This window comes from Passer domesticus, chromosome 6 (genome assembly GCF_036417665.1).
Source record: "Passer domesticus isolate bPasDom1 chromosome 6, bPasDom1.hap1, whole genome shotgun sequence".
Classification (NCBI taxonomy): Eukaryota; Metazoa; Chordata; class Aves; order Passeriformes; family Passeridae; genus Passer; species Passer domesticus.
In genome coordinates this window covers 60,552,321-60,579,202 of record NC_087479.1, presented here as the reverse complement: position 1 = coordinate 60,579,202, position 26,882 = coordinate 60,552,321, and the positions used below count along the sequence as shown (strand labels likewise).

The 26,882-nt window shown below is 37.9% G+C and overlaps 2 long non-coding RNA genes across 2 annotated transcripts in view; both read left to right on the top strand.

Annotated features, from left to right (window-relative positions):
• The first annotated feature begins 2,722 nt into the window (after positions 1 to 2,722).
• Positions 2,723 to 26,882, top strand: part of LOC135303914 (uncharacterized) — a 33,445-nt gene continuing 9,285 nt past the window's right edge. The window contains exons 1-2 of the long non-coding RNA XR_010365334.1: positions 2,723 to 2,849; positions 9,609 to 10,758. This is a non-coding gene — a long non-coding RNA (uncharacterized LOC135303914). The remainder of the gene's footprint in view (positions 2,850 to 9,608; positions 10,759 to 26,882) is intronic.
• On the top strand, positions 16,008 to 25,841 carry LOC135303910 (uncharacterized). The gene is made up of 3 exons (XR_010365327.1): positions 16,008 to 16,145; positions 22,040 to 22,113; positions 23,354 to 25,841. It is a non-coding gene; the product is annotated as an uncharacterized LOC135303910 (long non-coding RNA).

Sequence of the window (26,882 nt, the reverse complement as noted above, 5' to 3'; positions counted from 1 at the left end):
TCTGCCTGCAGCCAGCTTGGGGGACCCTTCCTCTCCTCCTCCTTCTTGGGGGACTGGGCTTGCTTTCTTCTGTCATCTGCAATGCTGAGCTTCTCCCAAAGCTCTTCAGGGTTTGTGTCCCTGTGTCTCAAATCTTCCTCTTCATCACGTACTTATGGAGCCTCTTTGGGCAGCTGGATTTGGAATTTACAGCAGCAGGTGTGCCCTGAGGAGCACCTCTGGCCTCCAGCCTTTCTGCAAGGTTAGCCAGAGATTTTCTTCCAGAGGCGAGCCTCTTTTCTTTCTCTTCCCAAAGCAATATAGTCTGAATCTTGTCTCATTCCTCCTTTCTTTCTCTTCCAAGGAAGGATCAGCCATGGTTGAAGGAATTTTCCATACATACCCGGTCCTGATGGCCATTGTCAGCATCAACCAACCCTCTGGAAGGAATGGGATTTCTCCCGAGGATGACAAAGAAATTGTCAGAGGATGAAGAGCGGGAGGTGATCCTTTGGCAGCACCAGCTGCACTTGGAGAAGGAAACTGCAGACCTGGAAGCCAGGCAGGAGTCTCTGGCATGGCCTCTGTGGGAACTGGAGGGAAAGATCTAACAGCACACATGCACAGTGTTTTGCTTGGTTGTCCCTGCCGTGTTCATGATCTGAAGGCAGCCTAGGAATGGAGCCAGAGGGGAGCACAGAGAAAGAAGAGACTGACCTGGTGGTCCTGGGGAAAGCCTGGAAAGGAGTGGCTTTCCCAACAAAGCCCTTTGTGCTGCTCAGGGCCATTTGCATCTCCATGGGCAGGACTGAAGGATATCTTCCATTGTTTATAGATGGACTTGCTGAATTACCTCTTAAATTACTTTGTTCCCATAAGAAAAACTTGGTGCTTGAAATTCCTTAAGTTCTATATGTTAAGAATTTCCTTATTTCCCTATATTGGTTGTTAAATATTTTGTGTTGATTGCTATAATCTGTGTTGATTGTTAGAAATATTGTCTGTACTAATTTTTGTACTGTGTATTGATTGTTAGAAATAGTTTCTGTATTGATTATTAGAAACACTCTCTGTATTCATTGTTAGAAATACTAGGCTTCCATTAATAAGATAGATTTAAGCAAAGGAATAAACTTTTCAGAATTGTTTGTTTGCAGCCAGATGACTTCCTGCTATCTTTAGCCTCTGGCATTCTTCTTGCACCGTGTGTTCCCCTTAGAGGCTGAAATACAAACACCACAGAAATAGAGACCCTGTGTGCAAAACACAGCTAAGGGTGTGTGCTCCTCTAAATGGACAGACATTCAGGGGAGGATGTTTCAGAAAGAGGCTGTGGACATTGTGGCTGGAAAGCAGGGAAGGAACACTTTAGCATGAGCTTTCCTTCAGCAAGAGGGGAGGCACGCAGAGGAGTTTGTTTCAAGTGAAGTCTGACGCTGTCATCCAGTGCTGCCAACAAGGGTAGAGCAGAGAAGCTGAGACAAGGGCCTCAGTATTTTTAGTGCTGATGTCTGGACTTAAATGATGAGGACAAAACCTTCCTAAACTGAACATTAAATCTCAAACCCATAGAATTTTGGTAGGGAATGCTACTTTCTTCACTGGTGTAAATATATTTTCCTACTCTCTTCAGGTAAGAAAGGATTTCACTCCTTGGCTGCATTAATGGATGCTGGAATTCCTAGTGCTCCCTTCAAATTTCAAGGGATTGGAGAGTGCAGTGTGGGATGTGAGGAAGCACTTCCCAGGCATGGCAGAGGTTGTACATCTGTTCAAACAAATGGGAACTGCAGAGAGTTCTGTCAAAGTTTGACTCCTTCCTATTCTAAAGCAATACTCTCACAGGATTTATAGGTCAGGAACATGTACAACACATGACAGGGAAGCTGGGCGAGCAGTGAGGGCTGTACCAGCATGGCCAGAATGGTGCAAGAGCCAGCACCAAACAGACTGAGGCACCCAGAGCAATCCCCTCTGTCCAGGGCTCTGGGTTGAACACACAGCTTCAAGAATGTAATGTGCTCTCCCCACAGAGCCTTCTGCAGAATTCTGGGTTAGGACTGTCAGCTTTCTTCTTTATTTTATATCAGAAAGGGAAATTCTTCTCTTGTTTTCCCCAACTTATATATGCAGATGTGATGGGAGGCCATCTCTCCACTTGTGTAGGTGTTGAACCTGAGAAAGACAGTCTGTAGTGTCAGCTGGATACCTGAGGCTTGTAACATAAGCAGTAAGTGTGAACCATCAACTTAAAACATGATAAAGAACGTAGTATGTTCCAATCCTCCTTAAAATTAAAATTCAGTGCCACCTGTGGCTCCAGTGGGCTGTGGATCAGGCATGTGTCTTTCTTTACCAACAATATAATGCTTATTGTAATACTTTTCAATTAGGATTGGGTCCAAAAGCAGAAGGATCTCGGTACAAAATTAGAATTCAGTCTAATCATTACAACTAATTCATGAGCTTTATTGAATAAATGCACATGTACACATATGCCAGCAGTTAGTCTCTGTGATGAGTATGTTTGAGGCATTTTTTTCATTTAGTATGTAGTGTGAACCTAAGTGTTGGCAGACTTACATATTAAATTTCTCTCTTGGCCATCGCTTGATTATCATGACTAGAATTAAATTCTTACTGTAGGGAGGAGGTGGGAAATAAGAAAGTGTATTAGGTTTGCCTGGCCAGGTTTTGGTAGGTGAAGCAATGGTTTCTGTAAGAAGCTGTTAAGAAGCTTCCCCATGTCCACAGAGCAAATATCAGCCGGCTCCAGGAGAGGCCCACTGGCCTAGGCCAGGCCTGTCAGAGGTGGTGCTGATGTCTGTTATTACTGCAAATATGTAAACTTATTGAAGAAGGAGAAAAAAGTAATTGCACCTAATTAATTGAGGCCAGAAAAGAGTGAGGATGTGTGAGGGGAGCAGCCCTGCAGACAGCCGGGCCGGTGCAGGAGGGGCAGGAGGTGCTCCAGGCCTGGGGCAGCCCTGGGGCGGCGGCTGAGTCCTGGGAACAGGGAGGGCACAGGGAGGCTGAGATTGCCCTGCAGGAGAACATGCCGGAGCAGGAGAGGAGGCTGTGAGCCCGTGGGAGGCCTGTGCTGGAACAGATTGCTGGCAGGGAGCTGCAGACCCACGAAGAGAGGAGCCCACCCCAGAGGAGGTGTCCTGGCTGGACATGGGGGGTTGCTGTGGGGGACCCGCGCTGGAGCAGGCTGTCCTTGAAGGACTGCGCTCTGTGGAAGAGTAACCCCTGTTGGAACAGTTTGGGAAGAAGTGACTCCCATGGGAGGGCTCCCACACTGGAGCAGGGGAAGGACTCCTCTCTGTGAGCCACTGCAGAAAATAATGTGAGATGAACTGACCATAATCCCCCTTCCCTGTCTCCCTGCCCCACTGCGTGGGAGGAAGAGAAGGGTGGGAAGAAGCTGTTTTTAAGATTTGTTTTACTTCTCATTATCCTGCCCTGTTTTTGATTGGTAATAAATTCAATTAATTTCCCCAAGCTGAATCTGTTTGGCCCAGGATGGTAACTGGTGAGTGATGTGTGTGTCCCTGTCCTTCAGCTCATGAAGCTTTCATTATATTCTCTCTCACCTGTCCAGTTGTGGAGGAAAGTGATAAAGCACCTTTGGTAGGTGCCTGGAATCAACCCACCACAGAAAACTACTTGACCTTAAAGATCCATTGTGTGCAGGGCCATTTATTCATGTTATGCATAACTTAACAAATGTATTAACATAGAGATAAAAGTTTAGATCAATAAAAATTAAGGAGCTTGGGGCAGAATTGCCACTGAAGATAAAATTATAGCCCTTCTTGAAAAATCTTAAGTGACCTAGGGGATTTACAGTTCAGTGTCTCAGTATTTCACAGCCCTGTTTGTTCAGAAACATTTTGGTACTTGTGCTGCCTAAGGAGTTCACAACTTGCATTCTCACTCCTAATATTATACACATATGAACAGAATATGGCTGGTCTTTTCAGGGCATTACTTCTAGGTTTAGGAAAGGAAAACCAGCTCCCACTGTGGCACTGCAGCTCCACATGCAACTCCCAAAACATGCAATTCACAGTGTCTGTTCTTGTTTACTGTGGTGAAAAATTGAAGTATGAATCCCCCTCAACTGTTTTCTCTGTCAGTGTTGCTACACAGAAAGCAAATTTGGCAGCCATATGACCATACTCTGGAATATTTTATACTTGTAGAATCTGCTTGTTGGTTGCTCATTTAAAAAATGATATTTTCTGCTGCCTGAATTTTAACTGAACTGTTCTGTGCAAGCTTGTAGATATAATCATCCAATGCTTTTCTTCTTCCAATGCCAAAAATTATTATTCTAAGTGAGGAATTTCCTAATGACTTACAAAAGTTCTCAGTAAACAGGTTATATTATAGACTCATATTATGCAAGAACTGTTGCAGAATGTTCTTTCCGTTTCAGTCAAAATATATAAAGGGTTATGATGTAGCCCCAGTACTTATTTTAAATGGTATCTTGAATAGATTTTGGAATCACTGATTAAGGTTGTACTGTACAATGCATGGGAACTGAGTAGAGTAATCAGATGATCTGCAGTATTCATAAACCAGATCTGATGGCACTCTTAAATCTCTAAGTTTTAAAATAGGCATGGATAGTTAACTGAGTGTTGTTTCCTATTTAAATCCATACCTTATGTCAAGCACTTTTCTTGCTGTCTACTTGCATGCCAGGAAGAATTTCCCCCTCAGCACATACATAAACGAGCTGTAGGAAGGTCACCCTTTTCATTAATTATTTGCTGTGGCAAACAAAAGTGATTTAAAGCTGTGTAATGCTTTTACTAGCAGGTTTCTTGTTAAGCAGAAAAGAAGAGGGAGGATAAAAAGTGGCTCAATAGGTATAAATTGGTGGCTCACAGATACATTCTCCTGGCAGTTCTGATGGTAAAAGGCAGTAAGCATGTTACACTTTACGTAGATAAAGTAGGCTATTACAGAGTGAAATGTTTATCTATATCTTTTAGCTAATGTACTTTGTTGAAGATATAATGTTTTATCTTAGAGAGAGTGCCTGCTTTTTTTCTAAAAATTGTCAAATGTTGCCTAATTTTTGCTGGTAGGAAGTGTGAGATTTAGCTATTCATGATATCAGGGCAAATCTCATTCAGTCCAAATTACTCTCTGTATTTGAGCAAACCATCTCATTAAGATCACACTTCTCGTGTACTTCTACAGCATTACTGAGATGCTTTATGTTTCCTTTGATGTAAAATTATTAATAATTCTGTTGATGTCACTGTTCCTGTGGTTCAGGTGAATCCCATGAGATGACAGGAAAGTGCAGTCTATGAGAAGCCAAGTAAATCTCGCTGTGAAGTAGGTCAGGCAAGAGCAAGGTGAAATTGGTGCAAAGTAAAAGGAGATTGGAGAACAACGTCTGTTTCAAAATGAAGCAAGATTTTATATTAGAGACTTATTTGATGTTTCCAGACCTAGAGCTTAATTTAGATTTAAATACGGTAATAAAAGAAAATGTTACTTATGGATACATTGTGGCCAATGCCTTGCCTTTTTCAGAACTTTTTTAGGGGAAAAAATTCTTAGAATAAAAGTGAGGTGTTCTAGGTCAGGTCTGTAATTTAAAATGGGCAAGGAAAGCAGACATTATTAATTTGGACTTCATTAGTAAACAACAACAGCAGTATCTGATCTGTAACAACAGTGAAATAAATAAGTGCGTTGGGACCAGCCCTGAGCACTCAAAAATTAGAGTGTAGATTTCAAGATGAGAGCTGTTATATTGAAAATTTATAGTGGTGGACAGAGAAAGTTTGAGAGAATCCCTTCTACCAAGAAGCCTTGGCATCATCTGAACTTAAAACAGGAGAGAATAAGAATATGAATGTGCATGGCACAGGTCCACCTTTGATATAAAATCTCTGAGTCTGATAATGAACTTAAAACTGTTTTGAGAATGTTGAGACAGGCCAAAATTGTTGCACCAGTGGTGAGTGGAGAAAATGCCAGAGGTAACCATGTTAAAAAAATATTATTTGGGCTGCTACCCAATGGCTCTTCTGTCTCTAACTACATTACCTTTGTCCCTGCAAGTCAGGTCAGACATTTCAGTCATTCAGTGATGTAAAACTATTCTGACTCTGCAGCAGAATTAGCCAGCACAAGATCTGCCAGTAGAATACTCAATGCAAAGCAGCTGGAAAGTGTTTACATTGTTTCTGGGGCTCCCACTTGCAAGAAGACACTGCAATATGATTTCAAACAGCAGTGGTAATACAATTTACTGAAATGTTCAGGGAGCCAAAGGCAGCTCTGCACCATTCTTTCTCTAGAGACATTTGTCTTCTGTAGATTGGCGTGTTCTCTAGAATGAAAGACTCATTCAGATATGAATCACCAGCAGGCTTTATCACCAGTAAGCCTTTATCACCAGCAGGCCTTTTGCTCGAAATAATAATGAAATTTGAAGAAAATACCAAAACAACTGAGTTTTGAGGGTAGATTGTATCAAATGGTTGTGATTTGTGCTTCCAGAATAAACCTCAGGTTTAGCTCCATCTTTCTTATCCCTTCTCCTTTTTCATTCTACCTCTCTTCCCCTCTCCAGGAATGAAAGGAAACAATAGAACTGTGTTACCAAGCAAGCTTAATTTTCAACCTTCCAAGCACCAGGCTGCACCACCCTGTAATAGTCACACATCATTATAAAATGACTGCACTGATGAAAGCATAATTTCACTTTTATAACTCACTGATTTATCATGCTAATTCAACTGTTAATTTTTATAGCACTCAGAAACATGCATGATACTTCACAGATACATATATATATATAAATGGCAGTATAGGTAACCTGGAGCACTTAGATATAAACAACAATGTTATTTACACACAAAGTTCACAGGATCACAGGAACAGTTCCTGTGATTAACAGAAAAGGAGAAAACCAAATTATTTTATCTGGAAGAATTTAATTTTGGGCAATTAGTAATGTTCAGATTATTCCTTCTGGGGAAAATAGCTTAAATTAATGATTTTTTCTACTAAACTGTGACATTTCGTATTTGCTGTTTATTACTCATAACATTAAGGAATTGACTTAATAAAAATTAATTATTTGATGTTATTAAACACAGGAATATTACAAATCCTACCCTGCTGCCCACCACACCAATGAACAGGGTCCTGTGATGCCTCTTTCCTCCCCTGAAGCCGCCTGTGTAACCTTAAATTCTAATTTCCGTAGTCAGAAAGTTTAAATGATCCTGTGAAGCTGTGTCTGAACATCTTGAGAAGTGGCTCATTCATCAACTCTGACAAATGGAGGTGTCCTAGACAGCATTAAGGACTTTCATAGGCTTGGTTTTCCCCGTGTTTCTTTGTCCCACGCAGCAACAAACTATGGCTGCTCATTTCCTATTGAGCTGACAAGTAACACAACACTTTGGTTCAGTCAGCAGATATTTCGTTTACTCTGTTAGAAGTGTCAGGCAAGGTTATTTTCTCTGTTATTCTGTATAAATTCGGAATTGCTTAAACCCACCATGACAGCAGCACTTTGCCCCCAGTGCACTCTTGCTTTGTTTCTATTTTAAAGAGGTCTAATTTTGTTTCTAGACATATTAGTGTGTCTTTTGTTATTAATAAGGTTATAATGTTTGGCATCATTAACTGAGCTGCTAGTAACAGGGTATCAGTCACACATATCTGGGATAATATATTATTAGAACGACCCATTAATTAAGTGTGCCAATTTGTTTATAATTAACTGAAGAAAGTTATGGCATTAGAAAAATTATTAAAGTAGCTGACATAAACACATTTAGCAAAGATAGCAATGCCAAATGTAAAAGCTTCCAAGAGGAATTACTGATATTAATACAATGATCACTATTCATGTCTGACAGCCCTATGTAGGTGTGGCAATTATTAATTCTATGTTCTTTAAATCCCCTTTGAATATCAACTTGCAAGCTATTAGCATCTTTTTAGAAATTTTGCAGAAAGCTCCTCAAAGGCTCTAAAACTTTTTAGCAAAAAATATGCATTCTGAATAATAAAGAAAATCTCTGAAATCTCAACACACTCAAATCAAAGAAAAACACTTGGATTTATCTTGCTTGTCCCCTTTCTGATATCACTGTGCACTTAAAGATAAGGTGGGGAATTGTGCTTGGGAAAAACTCATCCCATTAAATACTGAAAATGAGAAAAAGATATCTTGGTTAGAATGTGTGAAAAATTGCTCTTGCATTTGGAGGTTGTATAGATTGGATTTTTTAAATAAATTACCCATTAGCCATGTATTTCTGTTTTGTCTCTGTGATAGCAAGAACGTGATCTTTCATTTTGTGGCTGCAAAGAAGCCAACATTTTAGAAAAATAATTACTGCTGTCTTAGCTATGTTAGAAATTTGATGAAAAAATTGTCCTTAGTTCTAGAAATACTGTGACTGAGGTGGGAAAAAATCAGGATATAAAGTAGCAAGATGTCTGCTCTATTGGTCTTAGATGGGAAAAGTCAGGGTGTAATAATTCAAAGGTGAATGTAGGTTTACTGCTGTCTTGAATTATATTTAGTTACTGGTACCAAGATTACAGGCATATTGCAAAGTTTACACACTCACATTTATAATTTTGGACTGGATTTCTCAAAGGTCTAAGTGCTGCTATTCCTACTGATATTAAGGAATCACTTCATAACCCACATCTGAATGTCAGATCATTTGAATCTAAAAAGAAGCACAGTAAACACCACCTACAGGAAAGGCTGAGGTTTTTTTTGGTGATTAGGCACTGTGGGTTTTTTAGTGTAACAAGCCAAACAGTGCTAGACACAGGTTTTAAACAAAATATTTTTAGGGAATAACCCTTCCCGGTGAATCAGTACTAAATAGAGAGAATATGTCTAAGCTTTTAGAATGCATCTTGGTTTTTATAATTGCATGGATAAGACTAATTATGCCTGTTATACAGAGACAAAAATCCTATCTGCCTAGATGCAACTTCAGTGCTTCAGTTTGGAATTTTGTTCACAAAAAAAGTGAAAAGTAAATTCCAAGGCTTCCCTAAAAATATGGCAGTAATTAAACCTCAAGGTTAAGTAATATCACTTTCTCGTATGTGTAGAGGCAGTGAGGAGAAAGAGAATCCTCCCAATATTTCTAATATGGAATTATTTGGCTGTAACATTTTCTTTTGGATTATAAAAAGAAACCCATATTCACTGCCTGGAAAAGTGATTCTTGGATACAGCAGTGTCTGTACACAAAAGCAAAAATCCAGCCCAAACACACTCATTGCCTGTTTTTCCATCACCTGAGTAATAGTAGCCATTTCTTAGAGGAACTCATTAAAGAGTACCGCAAGGCAGGAAAATGGTAAAAGGAAAAAAAAGAGTATGCATGAGAGAAACTCAAGTAAAATGCAATGAGTTTTGTGAATTGGATAAACAAATTGTGTAAATGACAAACTTATATTTAAATTATTTTTATTTCCTCATTTATTCCATAGTTACTGGAGATTATTACTGGTTGTCCAGTTGACAAAGTCAAAATTAATCTTTTAGATGACTTTAAAAGAAATCATTTGTTGTTTTTTCAATGTTGCTTTTGTTGTGTTTTTAGCTCTTGCTCAAGCACATGAAAGGAAAGTTTTGAAGCCAAAATAAAGGAAAATTCTTATGTCACAAGATATTTCTCATCTGCTTTGCCAGAATGACTGTGCAATTTGAACCTAGGATCAAGGCACTCAGCTGAGGAGTCAGAGTTCGTGTCACCAAAGAGCAGTCTGTGCAAAGTGTCTGATTAAACTACAGCAAATCCCAGAGGTGAAGGCATCTCTGTTTCTAGATCTGGGCTGTAAAGCCTCACAGATCTGTGGCAAGAAATCAAATGAAACTGTGCTGTACCTCACTCAAACCAAGGAAATCTTCAATTCAGAGGTTCATATGCTTTTACATATTATTACAGGCATTCAGTTTTCTTACTCAGCACTCTTAAGGACTGCGACTGCTGTTGGATGTCTCCAGATGAAGTTTTAGTCCATCAAGGCATTCAGAAGAAGGATGAACTCAATTTCTCTTTGATTACAGTCACAAACATCTTAGTCTCATGCTTACGATGAAGCAGAGGACAGGTTTTAGTCTGTAATTTTCACCTTCTTCTCCATCTTTCTTCAGTGCTTCCCTTTCCCTGAGAGGATTTTCTGATGTAATTTTCCAGCCTCTTCGCAGTGATTCAACAGCTCACAATCTGAAGAAAATATAAGGAGATAACATACATAATCTTCCAGGGCTGTCCCTCAAGTAACAACTTGAGGGCACACTTATGGCCAGATCCTCTTGCTTCTGCTTTATAGCTCTACCTCTGTTTAGATTTTTGCTGTGTGCAAAAGGCAACAGGCAGAAAGAGAGAGCAGTTTTATTCTCTAGAGTGCAATTAGGGAATAGACTGTGATCAAAGACCTTCCAGAGCTGCATAAAAGGCTTCAGAAGAAATTTCATTGTATGTCCTCAATCCAGTAACCCATACAGAGGGCATTTTCAATATTGTGCTGTGCACAAGTGTCACATCATCTTGCGGTGTCCCTCAACATCTTCAAACTAAGAAGCAAAATTCTGTGCCCCTTCTAAAATCAGTGAAAAGGGACGATTTATTTCCATAGGAATATGCATTCTGGAACTGCTGTGCAGCTGTCTGCAAACCGGTGTGAGATCTGACATTGTCTCTTCTCCAGATGGCTGATAGAAAGATTTTGTTTGCTTTTGTTTTTGAGGTAAGAAATTTCAGCAGATGTTTAGAATTTCTGCTCTGTTACTCTGGTATCCTATTGTCATTCCAGGGATTGACTGCTGATGTAGGAAACTGTCTTCTAGTTCTTAAGGGAAAAGATCAACCAAACTACAATTAAAAATAAAAAGCATCATGACAGATAATGTATTTCATTTAGTTTAGTATATAAATTCTGAGATATTACGCTATTTAGTATTTATTTTAAAGTAATGCATAGCACCACACATAGAGATAAGTGGATAAGCAGGTTATTTCAAGGTCTGGAAGCTCTAGTCAATTCTCATCTTTGAAGCTGATTGTCACTGCTGCTATCTTTAAGCAAGGCCTAATACCTGACATCACTTATCATACCTAAATATGAAAATCATGAAGGAAGTTCAAGGGGGAGCATCAATATTACAGTCTCAGAGAAGGTAAATCTGTAGTGGAGCACTAGTGGTTTCTTATTTATACCACCCTGCCAGTGGAGATAAGCACATTGTGAATAAAGTTGTTTATGTGTAGCAGCTACAGATATTTTATTGCTGCAACTGCTGCATGTTGTTCTACAACCACTAACTAAGCTTCTGTCAGTGGAAATCAAATTAATCAACCAGTTAGCATCAACTTCACTTTGCCAAACTGGTACTGGATTCACTTTATAGGGAAATTTTGTGTGTAAGATTATAGAATCATAGAACAGTAGGAATCATTTATATTGAAAAAGATCTCCAAGATCATTGAGTCCAACTGTCAGCCCAGCCCTGCCAAGTCCACCATTAAACCATGTCCCTAAGTGCCATATTTACATGGCTTTAAAATTCCTCCAGGAATGGTGACTCAAACACTTCCCTGGGCACTCTGTTCCAGTGCTTGACAATGCTTTCAGTGAGTATTTTTTTTCCTGATATCCAATTCAAACTTCCCTTGGTGTAACCTAAGGTCATTTCCTCTCATCCTATTGCTTGCTACTTGGGAGACCAGCCACACCAGGCTACAATCTCATCTCATGTTCAGAGTCAATTGTAAACAGTCATTAAACTCCAAAGTCCAATTTGTTCCCTCAGGCAAATGCTTCTAACTTAAAATCCTAAACCCACAGCCACGTAGAAATATATCCATGACACCAAATCCTTTAGAAAAACCTCTGTGTGTGTTAGTGGGATATCCTTATGAGTAAATAAGTCAGCTTGCTTACTACCTCTTTACAACTCACACTTAAAATTGCATGCTATAGAGATAGAAGGTTAAATCTGAGTTAAATCCCTTGTAAAGAGACATTATTTTCATAGTGAACAAAATCCCACAAGAGTTTGGGCTCATCGGTTAAGGTGATAACAAACAATGCATGCATTATCTACCATTTCCTATGTTTCATGTAGAAGTACAATAATTTCCTTTTAAAGATGCAGTCAGACCAGTATGATCATCACCATCAGGGTTTACATAAACAAGCAAAATGGTAATTTGGATGTAGTATCCACAGCAGTACTTTTTGCAAAGTGAAAGAGACCCATTAACAAGCATTACAATTTCCAAAGAAAAGCAAGATTGTGAATGTGTAAAACTAGGCAGTTTGGTTGCTGGAGAAAATATCCTGATTTTAATTTGAAGCTGGATAAAATACCTTAAAAAACTCACTAAGAAAAAAAGGAAAAACTAAAAAAAAAAGCCTATGGCTATAACTCTACAAATAATACAATACTGAGGAGTCCAGTTAATTTGAGAGTAAAATTAACTACCCAGGCAGGAACCATTAACATTCAGGTTTGAAATAATACAGTTTTTAGTACTGGGCCACAAATTGCTTATTCAAATACTGTTTTTCATAACAGAGAACAGTCTTAAAGTTCCTTGCAATTTCATAGGTTTATAATGGTACTATACAGCCATACACTTCCCAAACTTACTGAAAGGTAAAAGAAGTTGAAGTACTGATGCAGTGTCAGCTCTGTATTGTCCATGTAATGGAATATAATGGGATATTTTAAAAAATAGCCTTAATTATGAAATTCAAGGAACAAACACACTAGTATTTGCAACATATCCAATTATGCTTCCAGTCCTGTGTCTGATTCCAATGAACCAAACAAGCAGCAGGTTCCATGTATGCCTGAATGTAATCCAGCAGCTGTGTTCAAAGTTTTTTTGTTTCAGTCCCCTGAAATGTTGCTGCAGTACAAATCTAAGAACATAATCCAGCGTTAGGCTCTTCACAGGCTGCTGTGGTTTTTGCTTGGGTTTATTTCAGAAGGAGTTTTCAAAAGGAACCAACACTTAAATTCTTACTTATTAATATTCATTGTGCTCTTTGTAAGTAAAAGTGAGAGGGGAGAAAAGGCAATACAAATTTAAGTTGTTCCACACCTGAGGAAGAAGAGTGCTGTTAGAATCTAGATAAATTTTACCTAGATAAATTCTAGATTGAGTGTGTATTTGTAGTTCATTTGCACTAAGCATTTAAGCTCTGAGTGACAGTTAGCTTGAAAATCCATAAAAATATTGCCAAGGATTAATTTGTCAGAACATACAAAAAAAAAAAAAAGACATAATGACAACAAAACATGAAAATGCCATGAAACATGAAAATTTTTTTAATCTTTATTGTAGTCTCAAAATACTAGCAATACTGAATTCATTGCCAAAATTGTCATAATATTCCCCAGCCCTATTTCTTCTTGCTTCCATGATTCCTTGTGATTCGCTCAGTCTTGAAAGGAAAAAAAATAAACGGTTCAGGCTTGATGGTTTTCTATCAGAGCAAAGCTTATCTAAACTAGCAGTTCTATAGTCAGAGGCAATGCTGTGGTGCTTTCTTGCTTGTGGACAGCTTTATCTCACAGAAAATGGCCTGAGGAAGAAAATGGTTCATTGTAAGCATCTTATTACCAGATGAAAGGAAGAATATAAAGATCTAAATGTAATATCTAAACAACTTCCCCAAAGCCAGCAACAGTGTTTAACAAGTCTGTGTTGTCAATCATCTTATATGATCATTCTGAGACATGTTAAAAGCATGACAAACCAAAAAGAAACAAAAAGGACCTGCAGTCAACAGTCTTAGACAGCAAGTACCCTTTTCTGCCAACCAATGTGGTAAAGACTATTAGGTAACAAGCCTAGCATTGGGCAATTTCCCTGGCATCAACAGAATTTTATTTGCTTATAATTTGGTTTATTTTGGCCCTCTGATATCTAACATATACAGATTAACTGCAAATGGAGAAATTACTTCTGCATTGCACACAAAAAAACTGATTCAGGAGCTTACATTCAGCAAAAGAATTTACAGTGAATGGTGAATCATTTCAGCTTCTACAACAAATAAATTATGCTATATCAACATGTTCAGCATGCTCTTAATTTCTTCTGAAATGGTTAGTCACAAAGAAGTACTGAATGCCATGGTTTAGGTTTATTTTTTCCCCTGCATTTACAAACAAAAGTTAGGTCAATTAGAAGCAATCTAGCAGGGGGACTGACATGGGATTCTTTCTGCAAAATGTATTTCACACAGATTAAATGAGCACTTCTGTTCATACAAACAACAGACAGAAGCATTTTCCCACAATACTGGAGGATCACAAAGATGGCACAGTAAAAAAAAACCCAATAAATTGGGTTTTAGTTTTTGCTCTTCAGCACTATCCATCACTCTTTCTCAGGGAACTTTAATACTGATGCTTGACCCACTATCTACCCTCTCAGTGAACATTTGTATTCCATTAATATTGGTTTTCCAGATGATTTTTATGCACCCTAGAATGCACATGTCCTCCTTGAACTGTTTTTCATGCACCCTTTGAGCTCAGAAATATATGCACATAAAATTAGGCCCAACACAACTGAGAGGGTCACACAGAAGCTTTAGCCCCCACATTAATTTATTGTCATGTCAACAAAATGAACAATGAGAAAATATATATTCACTCAGGAAGTATGTCATTAGTGCTGAATGTACCTATTCATAGTTATTGTATAAATAGACTTAAGAGTTAATCTTTGTATTCCCTTGTTTTTATTTACTTTCCAAGTTTCCTTTCAGATAAGATTAAAATATTCATCCCATGAATTCCTGATAAAAAACAGACGAGAGCAAATATCTGTCTAAATACTGTTACACATTCATCTTGCCTTAGTCTTACATCTCACTGATTTTTTTTTGCGGACCTGCACACTCCATTCACACCAAAAGATCATAACTTGGTAATTTTGTCAGCTGAATAGGGCTTTGTCTCTTCCTCCCTTGCCAGGCTGAGAGTCAATCACAAAACTGTAATGTGCTGCTACATTTTTTGGGTTTGAGTCTTGCAAAAATTCAGAGACAAAAGGAGAGCAGCAGTTTCCATTCAAAAAAACAAACCCAAAAACTTCACACATTTAACCACACTGAAATCTATTTAGTTCTGTGGCAGTCCTGACAAAACCAACACTGGTGACCAGTGCAGGTGCTTGAACAAGCCATTCTGTCACTCCCCTCTTCAGCTGGACTCAACATTCCCTCAACCTTCCCCTTTTCTGATTTCAGATTCCCCCCTATTTCTCTCCCTTCCTCCATCCACAGGGCACAGAACAGGGAATGTATGTTGTAGTCAGTTTATCACAGTAAATACTAAATAATCTTGAGAAAAATTTTCCATTATTTCCATTAATTTTTCCATTAAAATCATCAATGTAAAGAGGCTCAATTTAGTTGTGCTTTATTTTAACATTATCTTTGGACTGCAGACTAAATTAAATTATTTCCAAAAATCCCTGGAGTCTTCAGTGTATATGATTTTTAAAAGGGTTTCAGGAAAAGCAATAATTATTTACTTTAAAAGTCCAAACAACTCTATCTTTACATCTGGCTTTGCATTTCCCTGTAGCTTTAGACTCTAATGAGTCTGTCCTTCATACTTACAGTTTTTCTCCTCTGTTGAGTCTAAGAAAACTAAACATAAATCACCAGTGGATTTCTTGTACTGACCTACCCACTTAAAATCAGGAGTTGTAAGAGTCTTAAAAACAGTGAGCTCTTTTTTAGAGCAAACATAAAAATAAAATAAAATCAGTCTTTACTGTCTCCAAAGCTTTGTAAATATCTCAGACAGCTCTTTCTGAGAACTGGAAAACTGCCCTGTACACCACTCCCATTGTAGTGAAACAATTTAGATTAACAAAACTGATTACAACCTGCTGAGAGAAATTCTGGGGCAGGGGGAGGATAGTGAGGAGTGCCCAGGTGCAAGCAATAAGATGGGATGGCACACACCTTGCAGCCTATTAACTGCATCAGATTTCCACACCATCACCCCCTACACCCCCACCCCAGCCCTCCCTGAAACTTGAGACGCTGCAGAATACCTGAGAAGCTCTTGTGGTGTGAGGGAACCGGGGAGAGATAATAAGGTTAGTGACTTTAACTAGTATCTGTTCTTCTGTCCGTGTTTAAGTGTGCTCTTCAGGTATTACTTTTATCATCTTGGGAGTTTCAGAGTGCACAATGACTGGAGTTTGTTTCTTGAGTAATGTCACAACAGAAATTGTATATAAATGTGATAACTTAGAAAAATTTAGAAGCTTTGAAACTTTTGAAAACTAGTAGATAAAGTATCTGCCATATAAAACTTTATAAAGCTTGTCTATTATGTGGACCCAAAAAAAACCCCTAATGCACAGGTCTCTACTTTTTTTTTTTTTAACATTTCTAAATTCTTTTTCCTTTACATCAGGTAAACTTCTGAAACTCTAATTTACTCAATCACTGCCCCAACAGGAAGCTGTACAGAGCTGTGCTGCTAATGTTAATAGGGTGATACCCCCCTTGCTGGTGTTTGGAGTTGTCCCATCCTATGAAAGGGAAATAGATGTTAGTCCACTGCCCTTTAGAATTTTTTTCTGAATTTCTTATGAGTACAGATGCACAAGATGAATTTAAGTCTTTAAGTACTTGAAGATAAATATGTACGTCCTATTTGCTATCCTATTGTGACAGAGAACCTTATCTTTTTCTGTGGGGTTTTCTTCCCCCCTAGAGACTTTATTTTTCTCTTTTTGCTCTCTGGAGTCTTTGTGTTTGTCTTCAAAGTTTGTGGTTATGGCTGCTTCCAGGGAAAAAGGCTCAAGGAGGGTTGACATTCTTTAATCTTTGCAGAAGCACAGCTGCTTGTCATTCGTGTGCTTGTAGTGGTTGATGCTGTTATTTTGTGCTAGTCATGAAAGCTTAGTTTAGGATCTATGACCTCCTGCTTGGACAATTAATTTGGAAGTAATGAAATACTGCTGCAGTGCAACATAGAGTTCTAAGCTGTGTAAACTTTTAATACGTATAAAACTATGTCACAATTCTCTACTGCTGCTTCTGTATTGCTGCTTTTACGGTATAATAAATTGTGACATCAGAGCCACTATTCTAGTGAAATAAATAAGTTAAGATTTTTTTTTTTTTTGAGATAGTGACTGACTGCTGCTCCTGCATGTAAAAGTAACCATTTATTAGCTTGCCCTGGCATATCTGCTTCAGGTTTTCCAGTGCCAAAAGATGTGGAGACTATCTCAACCTGTGGGGGTTTTTCATGGACATGTACATGCCTTAATCAGCTGAATCAAAATGTGGAAGAGAGGAGTTAAAGCTGTCATTAGCCTTCTGTGTATAGTCCTTGTTGTTCTAGTGTGCTCAAAAGGGTCTGATGCAGAGGAACCAGTGAAAACAGGTGTGATCTGGACAAGCATCTCGTGCTTTGGTCTCCTCTTGTCACAGCTTATGGAGCTGTTCCTTGGCTTCTCCTTGACTGGTCACAGATGAAGGTGCAGCTTTCAGTAATAATTTTTATCTAATCAGGCAGTCATTGCTTTCTGGAGACAGTGGCTGTGAACTCGGCAGCCTCTCTGTGTCGGGGTTTTATGAGGTGTGTGAATCACTGCTTATTGGTTGTTTCAACAGGTCCCTTCTATCTCCTTCTTCTCTCATTTCAAAGGCTTCCCTTGTTTTTCCTGGACCAGTTATGCTTTTCTGTATTTTCTGGGCAATACAAAGTATGCAGGTCTGTAATTAAATGAACAACATTGACGTGTATGAATATCTTAATTTCATTCTTGAGTACCCTTTCCACATGACCCTAAAAGGTTAATTGCTGTAATAATTAGACGATGAAGTTACAGTAAAACACTGTGAATGCTGAGTCAGGGTCTCTTTAATTTTTTCTGTATCAGAGTTAAAGAATGTAGAAACATTTCTCTACCCAGCTAGGCTTCCTCGTGAGGCAAGAGCAGTATTCCACACTGAGTAGCACATAAATTCTGTAAGAGGTGTCCTTGTGTTATTTAAGGCATAAATCCATTTTTGGATAATTTCTTATAATGCTGAACAGCTTTGAGACACAGTTCTGCTCTGGGGAGCTGTTTGGCCTGACCAAGTAATGCAGGATTTGGCCTAGAACTTCTGCCAAATTAGTGTGTAGAATAAAAAAAAAAAAAAAAAACAGATGTAAAATTCCAAACTCAGCAGACTTACACTGTCTTTTTAGATTTTGTAAACCTCAAGGGCAAAATTATTAATGAGTGTATTGACTTTTTCTATTGTGTCTTGTTTCAGATTTTTGCATGTAAAGTTGTTAAATCTAGTTGTTGTCATTCTAAAGGCTGGGCAATAAGGAAAGGTTCATGTGCTCCAATTTGGATAGCTACTCAGTCACTTCATGTGTTTTTTTCCTTTTTCTCTCAATCAGAGACTGTCTTATGTTCTGTCAGTGAATGTGTTTAGTTTTTAAAAATAGAAATATTAATTGATATTAAATGGTAAAACTTTAAACAAACTCTGAGCAAATAATTAAACAAATTAATATAAAACCTATGAGTGTTCTTCCAGATTCACAAATCCTTTAGTATAAATTTTAAAAAATCTACTCTCTTCCAATGTAGAATGATACTGATGTATTCTTTTAAATTCACTGTTATCTCAGTAAAGTCTTTCAAAAACTGCCTGAGACGGAAACCATAGAGAAGCTCATTTTGAGTTTAAAAAAATTAGATTAATTTTTGGGCTGAAAATGTAATGCTTTTACTTGTGAACTAAAACCATTTCTACTAATGTATTTTCTAAAACAAAGAATTTGTCTTATTTCTGGGATGGCTCCCTCTGTTGGAAATATTATTGTTTATACTCTACTTTTAAGAGTTTGAAAAACTCATTTTACTGAATATAAGTTGCAGTTATATACATAATTGTGAGAAAATGTCAATAATTACATCTCATGTGACTTCAGTTCTCTTTCCCTGGATAATGCCATCTATGATTTTTCTCTGGGTTCATGAAGGACTTCCTCTGGGGGATATCTCACCATGGTTGTGTCTGAAAGGAAGAAGCTATATAAGCCTGCAGAGCAGAGTTCAAGCAGGCTGCTGGGAAATACTCACTGACTCAGTTTCTTCTAAATTCTTGATTTAAGTGCCTGGAAAAATAATTCAGATGCAAACTCTGCTTCCCTTGAGAGATGTGGATTTCTGGCTGGGTTTTCAAGTGAATTAGGAAGGCAGAAAATGGCTCTTGCAAGTCAGTAAGTCACTGCAAATTGGCATTGTGTTTTTTTCTTAATATTACAAAAAGTCAGTTTTCTGGAAGACAAGCTTTTGTTTGCGTAAAAGTTATGGATTGGATATGAGAATCATTTGAAGAAACTCTACATCCTGCTTAGCAGAACAGCTACTTAAACCCTTTTTGGCATCAAAGGCTGAATTTATGTTGCTGTGAAGAGGTTTAAATCTTTCAAAGGGGAAAGCAAAATCTCTGAAGAAGAAATATTGATATATCAACTTAAAATACCTTCAGAAGTTCTATATAGCAGAGCAAAAAGAATGTCATCAGCAATGGTATGTAACTGCAAATGGAAGTACTTTTGCAGTAGCACAGTAATGGGGAAATAACAGGAATTAATGTGGGTGAAGAAATAAGATTAGTCCTCCTAGAGAAATAAGGAAAAACAAATGGATCCCTTCAAAGCTATGAAGAGACTATGGGAAAAGTATTGTGTTTCACCTGGTGTGGTACTCTTGGAGGAAAATCTTCTCAAAAGAAGTGTAATTTCAACATAACCTGTGAGCCCTTTGTGTCACCTATCTGAGGCCCCCCCATATGCTTGTACAGCTCTGCAAATCATTTTGTTTGAGAAAGTCTGAGGCCATGAAATAGCTGGAAAAAATTTACCTGTTTAGTATCAGTAAGTGGCAATGAAGGAGTAACACAAGAAGAAAGTGTACCTCTTAGTTGAATTAAGTTCTGGATCTAAATTTGGAGAATGGCTTATTGTTTCAATGGAGAAATGGGCATTCAGCACCAAATTGTCTTGAACTTCAGAGAAATTGTGATATTTCTCTCCTTTTAGTCATAAGGTTGTAAAATTTTATAAGTAATAATATAAGAAGAATGAATATTACAAGAGTATGGAACTTACATGAACTACATAAGATATTATCCTTCCCTGTAAAAGCTGGCAATTCAAATTAAACTGACTCAAGTCATGCATAAATATCTTCAGTCAAGATTTTAGCACAGAAGTGGTGTGTGTGTGCTTGTTGCATTGGGGTTTATTTGTTTTAGTTTTGTTTGTTTATGTGTTTTGTTTTTATATAGCTGGGGGAAAAGTGAAGGTAAAAAAGATGGTGGGAAAAATACTCTGGACTAATTAATTTAGCAGTGATTTGGATGGAATAAGCCCAGCCTTTTTTCTTTATCTGATTGTGGATTTTTGTGTTTGTTTGGGGTTTCTTGATGTTGTTGGGGTAGAGGACAAGCTGTGATCCTTTGGGAAGGAAAAAAAAAAGTGAGGAGTAGAAGTATCAGAAAAAAGAAGGTTGCTGGATTACCATAGGGAATACTATAAATGCTCTAGAAACCATTAAAACGATAACATCTCTACTTCAGCTTATCAGAGGAATGGGTCTCTTTACAAAAAAAAGGGACTAAAGAAGTGAATCAGTTTTCTATGTATTTTTGTTGTTCATCTCTGTCTAGCATTGATTTTGGGTACAATATTTCTAATGTTTGGAGAGGTTATTATAAGATGGAGCTTAAATCTTAGGTGGAATATTTTCAGTGCTAAAATCAATGGATGACCATTTGCTTTTCTCTCATTCTGTTCAGAGCTGTAGCAGGTTATTAAGGTAATTCTCTATTAAAACTATGTAAAATGTCTAAGAATAAGAGTAGCTGTTAATGGGCAGTGAAGGCAGATGTAAGACTGACAAAGCTGGAGTCAGGAAGAACAGGCTGGTAGCTCTCTTCATCTTTTTCCCTATTTTGAGATAGTAATGACCCTAAGTCAATTATACCCACAAAGTGGCATGCATTCCCCTTAAAAACTCAATTGAGTATCAGCAGTGACATTGTTATGGTAATGATGAAAAGAATCATAGCTCTGTGCAGGCTGCCAAATAAATGAAATTTAGCAAAAAGTACCAGAACAGCAATTGATCTACGCTTAAAACTTCAGCTGTCTAGTAGAAATATCTGTCAAGCGCTCCATTTCTATACATTTCCTACTTCCAAAATTTGACATCTCTGTAACTTTTTTTCCTTATGTATGTCCTTGTGGTTTTTATTGCAAAGGAACCTGTGTAAAAGGAAAACTTGCATTTCTGAATTAATGTTTTCCCTTTTCCTTTGAAATTTTGCTTCAAATTTAAAAATTGTTTTAGGTAGAAACATAACTACTGAATGACTCAGCTACCATGACTCAGTGATATCTCTCAATTCAGTGAGTCAGACTCTTCATCCTGCAGAGTAGCATCTCAGATGATTTCTGAAAGAACATTTGCAAGGGCAACTGTTCAGAATGTAGCTTGAAATGTTTTAGTTAATGTCTGCAGATACTACACAAAGCCTTATACAGACCAAACTTACTGCTTTAATTTTGTACTCATATTTTTGTTTTAAAGAGTACTGAGAAGATTTTATTTTCTTCTTAATATGATCTTCTATTAGAAGCTTTTAGAGCTGAAATGGTGGCAAGAGGCTGAGTTTCTCTTTGCTGGTTTGTAAATATGACATTTCACAATTTGTAGTTTTGTAGTATGTTTTTCTCGGGTAATTGAGTTGTCAAATTGACACTCTGCTATTGAAGAGTCTGTTGACAGTCTGATAGATTCTTCAATAGTCCACAGTAATGCTTGTGTTTATTTGCAAACATAGTGAAGCTAAAATAATCCTGGAAGCAATTACATTATATTTTTTATCCAATGGTTTTGTTGCTTAGGTGCTTTAGATGCATTGGTTTCTGTTTTATGTTTGCCACTGCTTTTAATAACAGGAGATACCTCGTATCTGACTTTTCTTCAGCATCAGACTGGACAAGTATTTTATGATGAGTTCTTCAGTCAGCAGGTAAATGCATTAGGGTTTTTTGGGTTTTTTTCTCCTCCACATGAATGATTCAGCTGAGAGAAAGCACAATTTTACATCTCTTCATCTGATGGGTATCAAGTAGTACCACTGACTCAGGTTATCAGTGTCTTATTAACATCTAGAGAAAACTGTGCTCCCTGCTTCCTATTCACAGAAAACAAGCAATATATACTTGGCACTAAAAGCATTCTTTGGAGTAAGGGATACAAATAGGAAATGAAATAGGGAATAGTATATACAGGTTGCACAAGAGAAGCTGGTGACTGTTACTCACTCTGGAAATAAACTCTTCAGCTGCTGAGTTGTAGAAATCAGGGCCCCCCGTCACAGGGAATGATTGGTATTTGATTTCATTGATTCAGAATGTTGAACAATTGTTTTATTAAACTATATTGTGTTACATTATACTATATTATATTAAAGAGATACATATTATACTGTACTAAATTACATACTAAAGAAAGTCTCGTGACTGTCTCCAGACAGCTAGGACACAGCTTTGACCCAATAGGCAAATTATATAAACAACTATCACTAGAATCTAATTAAGAACTCACTTCAGGTAAACAATGTTCTTAACACATTCCACATGTGCAAAACAGGTGCAGCAAGTAGAGATAAGAATTGTTTTTCTCTTTCTTCTCTCTGTACTTCTTCAGGAAAAAGCCCTGAGAGAGAATTATGTTTCTTTGTTCAGAGAATGTGAATGCCACATTGAGCCCTATTGCTGATAAAAGGATGGGCTTGTAATCTTCTAACATTATGGTTCAGAGTATATGCATAGAATTCTATGCATCACAAACTTCTCTAAACAGATAAAAATTCTTCAATGTTCTTTAGAAGTTATTAGGGTGTTTTTAGATGCCCCTGTCTAAAGGTTAGTTTTGCACAAGACATGTAATGAAAACAACACTCTCCTGTTATTCCTAAAGGTAGAGATTGCCTTAATTAAATAGGAACATGCACTCAGTCCTTTGGCTGTCCATCTTTCATTGGGGACTGGGATTTAAGGAGCAGAATGTCTTTTTCAAGCTTCATTTTTTTATAAAATGCTCTGCTTTTCTGAGCTTTACTAGACCTGTTTTTCAAGTTCTGTGTCAAGTTCAGAGGATTGTGAGGCCTTTAGTATAAGCTAGCCTAGTTTAACACCTTGTGAGAAAGTGCAAGAAGTAATTAAACATAAAGAAGAGGATGCTAAGGAAATTATCTTTCTTTTCAGTTTGATTCACACTGTAGGTATGGAGACCTCACTTTGCTCAGTTTCCCATTGAGAGATCATCAGAAAACCCTTAAGAAGAAAAACAGCAGAATTTTTGCTCCAAGCAGCTACGAGATGGGCTTTGTCAGACATGAGGACATAAAAAGGAATCGGGGAGAGGGGAAAAGTAACTTCACCTCTCCCTATCTTCTTTTTCAGTAGTGCTTATAGCAGTGTCTCTGAGTTACTTAAAGGTGCAGCCTGAATTACACTGAAAGTGAATGAGTCCAAGGCTTCAACTTATTTGTTTCCCCATTACCCCAAGATATGACTGACTCAGTCCTTAAATATTAGTGCCGCCACAGGGGTTGTATTTTTATGTTGGCTATAGCCAGCTCTACTGTCTGTTGCTGTTCTGAATTTGGCGTTTTATTCAGTGGAGAAAATGATGCTCCCACTGTCATCAGAGACAGGATCTGTTAGGTCAGTAATAACAAAAACTGCTCAAGGTAGTGTCAAACTTGAGTTTTCCTCCTTGAAGCCTGTTCCAGCAGTTCTCTAAGCCTACCTAGCAGATTTAAAATGCTAAGCAAGGCTCACAAGAGGCAGGGATTTTCTTTTAGTCAGAGCTTCTAGAAACATTAAGGTTCTCCGGAAGCAATTTTTTTTAGCACATCTATTTGGGGGGTGGGAGACTAGAGAAAATGTCTTGGAGTGCCTTTGAGCTGTAGTAAACTACTTATCCCCGAGTCCTAATGCCCTGACTAGAAAGAGTTGCATCTGTCTAATACACTGCTCTCCTGACAGAGAGAAAGAAGAGGAAATATATTACAGGAATCACTTATTTTAAAAGAAGAAAACAGGAAAACAGTAATTGTGAATACCATACAGCACCTCTAAAATGCTCATTTTTTTGAATCTCGGCATCTGTTTTCTTGGTTATCTCGGAGCTTAGTTAAGTGTATGCCAGTGTTTGCAAAGACAGCCTCACTTCATTTCTTCTCTTTGCAGTGCCACAACTTAAATAAAATCCATTTCAGTCATGATCTATCAGGGATGGCAGCAAGAGATGTGAAGTCATCAAACACTGTTGTTTATATGGCTGGTGCTTTGGATCCCATTTGAAGAGTTAGGAGAAAGGGGAAGGAAGTGGATTTTTGAGAGCAAGAACTCTAACTCCCGCTTTTCTGCTAAAAATGAAGCCTTTTAGTCAAAGGTTTCCTGTTTACTGTTTAACTTGAAGGAGTTAAATTTTCATGCACTTCTAAAGTCTGCATGCTGTCCCACTGACTTGCTGACACATGTAGTTGTAGCTAGGAGAAAGCTTAAAGATACGAACCTGCAACAGACTAAAGCTTTTTAACAACATAAGGCCTGTCCTGATAAGGGGGAGAGTATTTTGTAGTTTCGTTACACACAGCCCAAATTAACATTTTTATGGCTGGAGAATTCATAAACTTTAAAATCTTGAATTGGAATATCATTCTTGCTTTAATAGTGCTATTTTGGTAATTTGGTTAATTATTAGATAGAAGGTTTTGGTCCAATTTAGTGACTGTAGTTAAAGATGGTAGAAGTTAATGTGGAATGAGCTCTGAGAAAAGAGGTGCTCTGCCTGTGGGTTAAAGAAAAAAAAAAGAGGGTTGTTTTGTGGTTTTTTTTAATTGTTTCTCTGTTAACTTGCTTCTTCTTAAAATGAGAAAGTGTGTGAGAAGTGCAACTAAGAGCAACTGCCTTTGGCTTGAAAAAGCCTTTACATTTCTAGAGCTCAGCATGCTTCAGGAAGGAGCGCACTGCAAGGATTCCTAGGGAGAGCAAGCAACCAAAATAGTGTGAATTAAGTACCAACTCCAGAGACCATGCTAATTTTAAAAGAATGTCATGATTGTATCATATTGTCTTACTATACTTACTAACAGTAAAACCCGTTGTAAAAAGAGCAGCATAGTAGGCCAGAATGAGGACATGAAATGTATAAAGATGTGGGGCAAAATCATATGGATTAAATAGCTTCTTACAGTCTTTTCCCTGCCTACCACTATGTGGCGTGAAGATATTTCTGATCCCTCTGTCACAGTATCAGTAGTGGAACGTAACTGGGTATTAATTATTGATAACTGTACAGAGGTAGATGGTCGCTATTTGCATTCCAAAAGCACAGCTGGGGTCTACCTCTTCTTTCTTAACTTCATGTTTTGGAAGTCTAGCAGGAAAACATAATTAAATATGCATTATAATACCAATCAGAGCTAAGAAAAATGAATTGAAAACACTATGGGAAGAGTTTGGGGTCTTTTTTGTTTTAAAAGAAAAAATTGAACCATGGAGTTGATGTGGTCCAATAAGCTGTAAAAGTTAGAATGAGAAGACAGTAGTTAGAGGTAAGGAGGAATATGTGCTCACTAATTTGATAGTCAGTGTGACAGAGTTTGTTCTAATACCCTGAGGCTAGACTGGTATTTTCCAAGTTCATCAGTAACTTTTCTCTGACTGCCTTGCACGACATTTCTTAACAGTTTACTATTCTGCATATTTAACACCAACCAAAAATACTACAAAGACTTGACTGCTCTCAAATAGAGGGAAATAAACTGCTGATGTACAGCCCTTGGAACATTCTAGAAGAGCATTTGACATTCACAGGTGAGAAGCTGCATTTGAAGTAATATGCACTTAAAATCAAATATAGTAGGAATTCAAATGAATGAAGGCAACAGTTGAAAATTATATGTAGCTCAACATGAAGCATGCTCTCTAATTTGAAAATGTTTTATTAGAATTAGCGGGAGAGTAAAACCCTTTGTGGGATGTGGCATATGTCTTTATTGAGGTTCAGTTCTGTTAAATTAAGTTGTCAGGATTGTGAAATAAAATAGTTCCCCTAGATATGTGTCTGTGTGTGTATGATGTAAGCTCAGCTGGTGATTTGCTCAGTGGTGACCTTCACACTCTGCACAGTGCAGTGAGGTCTTTTTGTTGAGGTGGCCTTTATCTCCAGAGGGAAGAAGCTGACTGGACAGAGAGAGTTGAGGAAAAAGAGTTTGCATTTAGGTCAGCATACTCTGGGGTGCAGAGCTGCAGTTCAGGGAAGGAAAGCAGGGTCAGCTGGACACACAGAATCCTAAGGGGGCTAAGAAAATGCTGTTGCTGTGTAGAAAACCTATCATTTTTAAATGCCCTGAGTTTGTAGGGCACTTAAAAACCTCCTGAGTTTGGAGAACCTCAGCATTTTTGTACTGAACACACAGAATTAAAATGAACAAGCAAAATATAATGAAAACCTCCAAATAAAACAACAAAAACAAACCAACAAAAACACTCCTAAAATGTCATGTTAGTTCAAATATGGTTTTGAGTTGTGGCAGCAAACTGTAGTCTAGCTCTAATGCTATCTGCATTGAGAATTGATTTATCCTTTCTTTGCACTGGCACATGACTGGAATTAGAGTCCCTTTTCTTCTACAGTGGTGTCTTTTGCCCCAGAGTCCCCCTGCCCAGAACTGCAAAGTTAGGCCCAGCTGTCAGAGTGATTGATCAGAATGTGGAACTG